At 36.1% G+C, this 9,624-nt stretch overlaps 1 non-coding gene across 1 annotated transcript; it reads right to left on the bottom strand.

The window, feature by feature from the left end:
- Positions 1-8,772: 8,772 nt before the first annotated feature.
- LOC145110492 (small nucleolar RNA R71) lies at positions 8,773-8,879 on the bottom strand. Its single transcript, XR_013709871.1, has one exon. It is a non-coding gene; the product is annotated as a small nucleolar RNA R71 (small nucleolar RNA).
- Positions 8,880-9,624: the final 745 nt, after the last annotated feature.

Below are 9,624 nucleotides of genomic sequence, written 5' to 3'. Positions count from 1 at the left end.
GGAGTTGGGCTATGCGTTTCTTGTTGACATGTCCAAGATGACAATGCCAAAAGCATGCTTTGTCTAAACCATTGGACGAATCGATATGCAACACATTATTTCCTAAGTTATCTACAACCATCACAGTTTCATATACTCCATTACAAGGCAATGCTTCAAAATAAAAAGTACCATTATAGAAAGCATTTATAGAACCAATTTCATTATTAAACGAAAATCTAAAACCTTTTCTGTAAAAACCATGAAAGGAAATAATATTCCTTGTCATCTCTGACGGGTAGCAATAATTATTTAATTCTAATCCGAACCCACTACTAAGCACTAAAGAATAAACTCCAATCTTGGTGACATGCGACGCTTTCCTATTCCCCATGATCAAGTTAATCTTCCCATGCACCACATCCCTACTTCTTCTTAGACCCTGCAAATCAGAACAAATGTGAAAACCACATCATGTATCAAGGACCCAAGAACTAGCATGCGATGAGTTATTAGACAGAATAGTGTAAATACCTGTGAAGGTGGGCTTTATCTTCCCATCCTTGATATCCTGCAGATACTTCAATCCTTGAATAAACTCCAATCTTGGTGACATGCGACGCTTTCCTATTCCCCATGATCAAGTTAATCTTCCCATGCGCCACATCCCTACTTCTTCTTAGACCCTGCAAATCAGAACAAATGTGAAAACCACATCATGTATCAAGGACCCAAGAACTAGCATGCGATGAGTTATTAGACAGAATAGTGTAAATACCTGTGAAGGTGGGCTTTATCTTCCCATCCTTGATATCCTGCAGATACTTCGGGCAACTTCGTTTCCAATGCCCTTTGTCATGACAATGGAATCACTCTGCATCCTTTGGATTGGAAGAGGGAGCAGCAGGACCATATTTGGATCCATTCGAAGAAGAATCATCATGGGACTTTCCCTTGTGGCCATTAGAGGGAGCTTTCCTCTTTTTCCCTTTCCCATGTCCAATTGCCAGGACTGGGGCAACAGCAGTAGGAGTGAGCACAACAGACTTGCCTTTTAAACCACTTTCAGCAGTTCTTAGTAGGCGTTGAAGCTTGCTTAGAGTGACTTCCTCCTTGTTCATAATATAGGTCATTCTGAACTGATCATAACAAGGAGGAAAAGAGTGTAGGATAATATCATAGCCCACTCTTCGTCAAAGTTGTCATTCAACTTCAGCAAGCGGTCCACATACCTTTTCATCCTTTGCAAGTGGGCCGTGATGGACTCTCCATCCTTCATCTTTGTTGTTATCATGGAGGCAATGATTTCGTACCTTTCTTGTCGAGCACTTTGATGGTACCTTTCCATCAAGTCTTGGTGCATCTCAAAAGGCCAGAAGTCCTCATAGGACCTATGAAGCTTAGGAGTCATAGTCGCAATCATGATACACGACACATTTGTCACGTCCTTCTCATGCGCCCTATACTCAGCCAATTCCTTGGGAGTAGCAGTTTCTTCATTGATTTCTTTCAGCTCTTTGTCAAGGACATATTCTTTTTCATCATATCGAAGGGCCATGCGTATATTACGAATCCAATTGTTGAAGTTTAACCCATCGGCAATTACTCTCCCACATAAGTTCATGAGGGAGAAAGAGCCGGAAGAGTTGGAGGCAGAAGCGTTGGAGGTAGACATCTGAAAAAGAAGAACAAGTTTAATTAGATAGAAAATCTTTAATATGACACCCAAATGAAATATTAAGGCTAGGACCCAAACACAATAATTCACAATTTAGAAAAGGGATGCCGTAATCTAATTGCAAATTATTTGAAGGGAGGTAAATGACGATTTACCAATTTCACTACCCAAAAACGAAATTTTGAAAGAATTAAGTTTTATGAAATTCCTAGTTCTTTGAGATTCATTGAACTTTTCAATGGCATGTTTCAATCTCGATTATGCCCTTCAAGTTTGTGACAGGGATACCGACGATCACAAACAATGTGTGGATAACCATGCAAATATGCTCGGTACTCTCGATGTCACTTATCACCTAATCAATGTGCCGGTTAGCCACACACGCTCCGTAGATCTATGATAAACATCGAGCTACCCTTTGCCACCCTTGGTAGTCCCAAACTAGTGTGCCGGTTAACCACACACACTCCACTAACGACTTGGCAAGGTGCAAAGTGCAATTTCATGGAATAACATCATTTTCACATTTTTACTAAAGTAACTAAGATTGGGAATTTATGAAAAACATTAATTACTTTATAAGATCATTATACTTATTAATGAGGAATTAGTTTGTCCTATCCTACCCGTTCGGCTAACGACCCTCCACCAATCAAGGAAGCGGTGTGTGAGAGTGGACACCCATTCAACCGCTATTTTATAGGCAGTTTCCTTATACCCCCCTTATAGATCGGCTTAGTGAATGAGGCCTACTAACGGTAAGACTGACTCGTCTTATACATATATATAAGTATTAATCTTTTAATAATATAATAGTATTAGGGTTTAATTTTAAACTTTTAAAACCCTAGGGTTTAGAATTTAAATATTTCAATATTAAAACTTTGTAATTAAATTTTAAATTCCAAAACATGAGGGCAAAAATTGAAACTTTTCAAAATCTTTTAGATCAAATTTTAAACTAGTAAAATAATCATATAATTTTATCTTTTACCAATTTGACCTAATCTTACTAACATGGCAAGATAATTCAAATCAAATAATACAAATAATTAGTTTATCATATAATCTAGTAATTATCTTATAATTTGACAATTATCTTTTAATTGGATGAGGATAATCACTACCATATCAGAAAAATCGAATTTTATGATACAAAACAGGTTTTGGTAATGATCCTAATCCAATTCTGGTCAAAATCCCGAAAAATTTGCCAACAGACGAGCCGACTCGCCGAGTCAGGCAATGAAATCGTCGAGTAGCCCCAACTCGTCGAGTCCCATAATGGACTCATCGAGTTCATCAGTCAGATTGCAGATTTCGATTTGCTTCAACTTTGAACATTCAACCAATGCATCAATACAACAGAAAACACCCTAAGCTCTAATACCACTAATGGGTTTTGAGGACTATAACAATCCTATGGTGCACATACAACCCTAATGATTTGGATCTTGGTTTTCTCAAGTTATACATGAAATATTGAATATCCAAAGCATGAACCCTAATCTAGCATAAATTTTTGAGAATTACAACATAAAAGCAAGTTAGAAGAATACCTCTTTGTTGTAGCTAGTGATCTTCAACCTTTGAGAGCTTAGTACCTCAAATGTGATACCTCTAATAAGTCACAAACACTAAGAACAATGGAGGATTATGAGAGAGAGGCTAGGAGGCACTCAAAATCGGCTAAGGTTTCTCTTAGAAGCATAAGGGCCGATTTTGGGTGTGCTAGGGGATCTATGTATAGTGTAGGATCATTAGGGTTTTATCCTTGGAAACCCTAATTCACTTGTTTAGGCCTTAAGTAATCCAATAACCCTTATTATAAGCCCCTATGGATGAAATCTTCATGGAACCTCACATAGATTTCGTCCAGGCCTAATCAATATAGATCATTAGCCCAAACTATAAGATTTACTGATTCACCTAATCAGTCCCCGATAATTCAATCAGCCTCTTTTGATCACTAAATTAATTCCAAATTAATTCTTGATCAATACTAATTAAATTATATGATTTCTCAATTAATATATTATTCTTATAATATATTAATAAACCATAATTAACCTCTTTTCCAATATTCATCCTATCAAATTGCTATGGTGAAGGCAACCCAAAAGGACCATGCTACAATCGGGTCAAGTACATACCAATTATAGTTATGGGCTTAGACACCTAATCCAATAACATTTTCGTTTCGAAATTTGAAGAGGGATGCCGTAATCAAATTCGAATCTATTTTAGGTAGGTAATGCTTTTACCAATTTTAATCTTATGAAATTTCAAGATCTTTTGAGATTCATTGAATCTAATCAATGGTATGTTTAATCTCGATTATGCTCTCACTTTTGTGACTGGGATGTCAAGGATCACAAACAAGATGTGAATAACCATGCAAATTGGCTTGGTACTCTCGATGTCATTTATCATCTCGTTTTAATATGCCGATTAACCACACGCGCTCCATTAATCAACGATAATTTTCAAGACACCAATTACCACCATTTATTAGTCCCCTATTAGTATGCCAGTTAACCACACATGCTTCACTAACGACTAATAAAGTGTAATGTGCAATTTCATTGATTAGCATACAAATTCACATTTTTCCTAAAGTAACTAAGAGTGAGATTTTTTTTAAAAAAAATTTAGTTACCTTTTAATCGCATTATACTTATTAATGAGAATTAATTTGTCCTATCAAACCCGTTCGGCTAACGACCCTCCAATAATCATGGAAGCAGTGGGTGAGAGTGGACACCCATTCAACTACCATTTTATAGGCAGATTCCTTATATCCCTCTTATAGACTAGCTTCGTGAATGAGGCGTACTAGCGGTTCGAATGAGTTTTCATATACATATAACATATATTAACCTTTTAATTATATGCATTGTATAAGGTCTATTTTAAAACATTTTAAAATAGTAAGGGTTTAATCTTTTAATAAGTTAAACTTTTAATTTAATTAAATTTAAACCTTTTATGGATTTATTAATTATCTTTTAATTAATCATTTAATTAAATTAATAATAAGATCTATAAGGATGTATTTTAAACTTTTCAAATACTAGGGTTTATAATAAATTTCAAAATTAAAATAATTTAAATTTAAGATAAACCAAATATTTAATTATTAAGTTCCATTAATATCCAATTAATTATTTAAGCACTTAAAAAATCAATCATATTAAACATAAAATAATTAAATATGTCAAAAGCCAATCTCCTTAATTATAGACTTTTAATTTATCATGCTAGATATATCAAAATCGGATTTGGGGATAAAATATGACAAGTAAATATCACATAAAAACTGTTAAGGCAAATTTGGTCCAAATTTTCGGATCTGGCCTAGCTCACGCCGTCAGCCTCTATGCTTACGTCGTGAGCTACGATTAAACTTAAACTAGTTTCTTTTCTGATTCACCAATGTGAAAATACAAGAAAGACAACCCTAGGCTCTGATACCATTGATTAGTTTTTGGGGTTACAAGTTCAATGCCATACGGGGAAAATAATCAAAAACAATTTCAATTAATTAGGGCACATGCAACCTAGTTTGGGCTATGTATTTCAAGCAAAGCAACATACTATGAACCCTAGGCCACAAAACTTTTCATATTAACTAACTAACTCATAAGAACAAGAAATACTAACCTTGAAGATTGTTGTAAGAAACAACCTTGATTTCTTCTTCCAAACCTTTGGTAGCAAGCGCCACAAGTGTTGCGCCTCTAATGGTTCACTCCCAAGGTAAGCAACTTAGGATTATGGAGAGGGAGGAAGTGATTTTTGGCCAGAACTCTCTTAGGGTTAGGAGTGCCGAAAATGCGAAGGCCAAGGTGATGAGTTTTGAGCATTCTAACACTCCTAAGGTGTTCATGCAACCCTAAATACCTTGGATCTATGTTTTCTCTATTGTACACGCAAACTTTCATTTTCCAAGGTATTACCCTAACTAGCATACAAAAATTTTATACTTGGGTAACAAAACAAGTTAGATAACATACCTTTTGTTGTAGCTTGTTGCTTGGAGATTTAAGAGCCTAGCACCAATAGTGTGAATGCCTCAAGTGGTATCACAAATCAGCACTAACACTTGGAAACTTGGAAGAGGACTCTCTAGCTCACAAAAATCGGCCTCACTCTTGTAAAGATTCTAGGTGCCAATTTCTTGAACCAAAGGGCTTCTTATATAGTGTGGTTACATTAGGGTTACACCATGTAAACCCTAATGTGCATGACTTTCCACATTCCTCATGATCCATGGGTTTTAACCTCCATGGAGTATCCATGGGTCATCACATGGGTTAAGCCCAACATAAGGAATCATGAATCATTAGCCCACATTATAAGAATGAATGATTTACACAATCAATCCCTATATATTTAATTAGTCTCTTTTGACCACAAAATTAATTCCAAATTAATTCTTGATCAATACTAATTAAACAATATGATTTCATATTAATATATTATAACTTATAATATATTAATAAATCATAATTATCCTCTTCACAAAAGTCCAAATTGTTCTGGTGAAGTGTAACCTAAATGGACCATGCTAAATCGGGTCAAGTACATACCAAATATAGTTATGGACTTAGACACCTTATCCAACAGTCTCCTACTTGGATAAGTCTAATAACTATAGTTGCAAGTATGACTTCAGGAACCGACCAACAATCGTAGCTCTTAAGACTTTGTTGAACTAGACCACGCCATTTTAGACAAGTGATCATATATGATATGTGCATATTTTGCTATATATTTAGTATATATTTTCATTATTTATTAGCTAATTATTTAGATATTATGGACAAAAGGTACTTAATAGTGTTCAAATTGTATTTTCAGTTCAAAAGAGAAGCTCGGAGGTAAAAGGAAGCAGGAGATATGATCGAAAGCTCCGGAACTGAAGAAAGAAGAAAAATGCTAAATCCTGAAGCTACTCGGCGAGTAGGGACGTCTACTCGACGAGTACATACGAAGATTCGCGAAGCAATACGTAAAGTCCTTGCCGTATACGGATTCTTCAAGGGGACTCGACGAGTCGGTTGTCTACTCGACGAGTAGCCCCTGTTTTGAGAAATCTATAAATAGAAGCAACAAATCCGAATTGACTCTCTCTCTGGCTTTTGGGAAGCTTACTTGGCGACTACGAAGACTGCTGGAAACCTGAAGAACGTGAGAAGAATCATAATCCTCAATTCTAAGAAGAATAAGGCAACTTAGGTTTAATTTTCCACTTTACCTTTGAATAGAACTATGTCTAGCTTGTTTGAATTCGTTTTTAGGTTTTTATCAACTGTAATTATGAACTAATTTCGTTAGTTTCTGTTTAGGGTAGACAAGTTTGCTCCTATGGATTAATTTACTATTTTGATTAATTTTTATGTGGTGAATCTTGTTAAATTAAGCTTGTTAAAGACCCTTATGCATTAACCATAACTATTTTCTGTTAATTGCTAAGTAATTAAGTTGCATGAACATCTCTTAATTGCTTATCTCATATGAATTATGTGAACACATTACTATATGCCTAAGAATAGTGAATATGAAATTAGGATTAAGTAGAGAGTGGGTAAATTAATGTGTGAGCTTGTGTAATACACCATCATCAAGAGGTTAATTGAATCACCAATTTAATTAGCTAATTACAAGTCTTATTTAACCCGAATAATTAAACTAGGGAATTTATTAGTTTAATCACTTGATCACTGCTTAAATTAATTTATTTTCTAAGGATTGGTAATAACGAATGTGAATCTAATCACCTTACTCGGTAGCCAAATAACAATTAATCCAATACACTATCATAAAAATTAACCATAGGAGTAAATGAGTTGAACCTAAACAGAAAGCCTTTTGGTCATTGAATTTAGTTGGTTTTTACCTGTTTTCAGTTGTTAGTTGATTAGTTAAGCTTTAGTTAAGTTTCTAGTCTTGCAAAAACTAGAGAAAACCCCTCTATTTTACTAATTGTTTTAGATAATTCTAGTAGTTAGATTAATTTCCGTTCCCTGAGTTCGATACCTTACTTGCTAATTCATATTACCAATTGACAGGTCCACTGCCTTTTGTGTGTCAAATTCATAAATAAAAAGTAGGTTAAAACTAGTTAGTTTAATACACATCAAGTTTTTGACGTCGTTGCCGGGGAACGGTTCAAAAATTAATTCTAATTTCTAGTATTATCGATCCTTTGTGTGAGATTAATCTTGCACAAAGTTACTACTTTTGTAGTCTAGGTATTAGGTTTAGTTTTAATTTTATCTAATTTGTTAAAATTTTTGTTTGATTTTTTTCAGTTTTAGCCTTGAACTCGCCGAGTGCACTCGAAGCTACTCGACGAGTCCATCGCTGAAACTCAGTTTCGTTTTTATTATATTTTTGTTCTTTTTACGTGTGTTTTCTGTTTTGTTTGCAGTTCGTTTATGACCAGGGGAGGAGGTACACCTTTGATTCCACCGCTTGAAGACCCGGAAGCAACGTTGAGGAAAAACAAAGGCAAAAACGTAGGAGAAACCGCAACATCGAAGAATTCACCATTGAAAAATCTAAAAGCTGTTTTTGGTAAGAAAAAGGGCAAGAAAGTAGGAGAATCCAGCTTCTCTTCAGTGGCGGAAGAAGACCTGAAGAAGGAGGACACCGAGTACGAAACCAAAAGGGAAGAAACCGAATCCGAAGAAGGAAGCGATTTTGAAGACGAACCCGCCAATACCATGGCTAACATCGATGAAGTTCCTATGGGTGAATGGAAGAAGAGGATACGAGACGATACCGGCCCAGGACTCGTGCAACCCGTGATTCCCGCGACAGCTACTTTCGAACTCAAAGGCCATATACTTGCTCAACTTAAGGAAATTCCCTTCTATGGAAAAGATCACGAAGATGCATACAAACATTTGGACGAGGTCAACGATGTAGCCGACTACTTTAATGTTCTAAATGTACCTCACGAAACCGTTTTACTTCGTATGCTTCCAGTCACATTCAAGGGAGCTGCGAAGGATTGGCTGAAATCACTCCCTCCTGGATCCATCACCACATGGTCTAAGATGAAAGAAGAATTTATTGACCAGTTTTGCCCTCCTTCGAAGATATCCAAGTTGAAGAAAGCCATAGCCAACTTTGAACAACAAGCTGGAGAGTCACTTTATGAGGCTTGGGAGAGATACAAGGGCCTACTAAGGAACTATCCACATCATGATCTAAACAGTTAGCAAGAAGTCTCCATTCTATGATGGAGTCAATGTAACAACTAGGCAGCTCCTTGACTCGCAAGGACCTCTCACAAAGAAGGCACCCCCGGTGATCAAAGAACTAATTGAAGAATTCTCTAAGAACTCTAGAGAATATCATAACCCAAGGAATGACTTGACTCGAGGGGCGGTGAATTCTATCACCGATAACATGGCAACAATGATGTAAAAATTGGAAAGCATGGACCGAAGAATGACGAAGATGGACCAATCCATCCATGCTATTAGAGTGGGATGTGAAAACTATAGAGGGCCCCACCTTACAAAAGATTGTGATCTTGATGAGAATGGGAACCAGAAGGTACAAGTGTGCTATTCAAGTGGTGATAGGTTTGATGACAATTGGCGAAAGCCAAAGAAAGAGTGGCTACCATATGATGAGTACAAAAAGACAAGGGAGGAAAAGTATAAGCAAAAGGAGAGAGGCTATTATCAAAAGGAGGAATCGGTACATGAAAAGAAATCAGATTTGGAAGACATGCTTACAAGATTCGTGGCAGCATCCGAGAAAAGACACAATGATACCGATGCTACACTTAAAGCTCAACAAAATATGTTGAGAGAACACCAACTTATGATGAAAGATCAACAAGCCTTGCTTAGGAATCAGTAAGAATCTATTCTCAACATAGAAAAGCAGCTGGGGCAACTTGCACAACAAGTGAATGAGAGAAGACCGGGTGGACTTCCTAGTAA

This window comes from Lactuca virosa, chromosome 4 (assembly GCF_052849685.1).
Source record: "Lactuca virosa cultivar CGN04683 chromosome 4, Lactuca_virosa_CGN04683_v6, whole genome shotgun sequence".
Lineage (NCBI taxonomy): Eukaryota > Viridiplantae > Streptophyta > Magnoliopsida > Asterales > Asteraceae > Lactuca > Lactuca virosa.
This window is presented reverse-complemented; position numbering and strand designations above follow the sequence as displayed.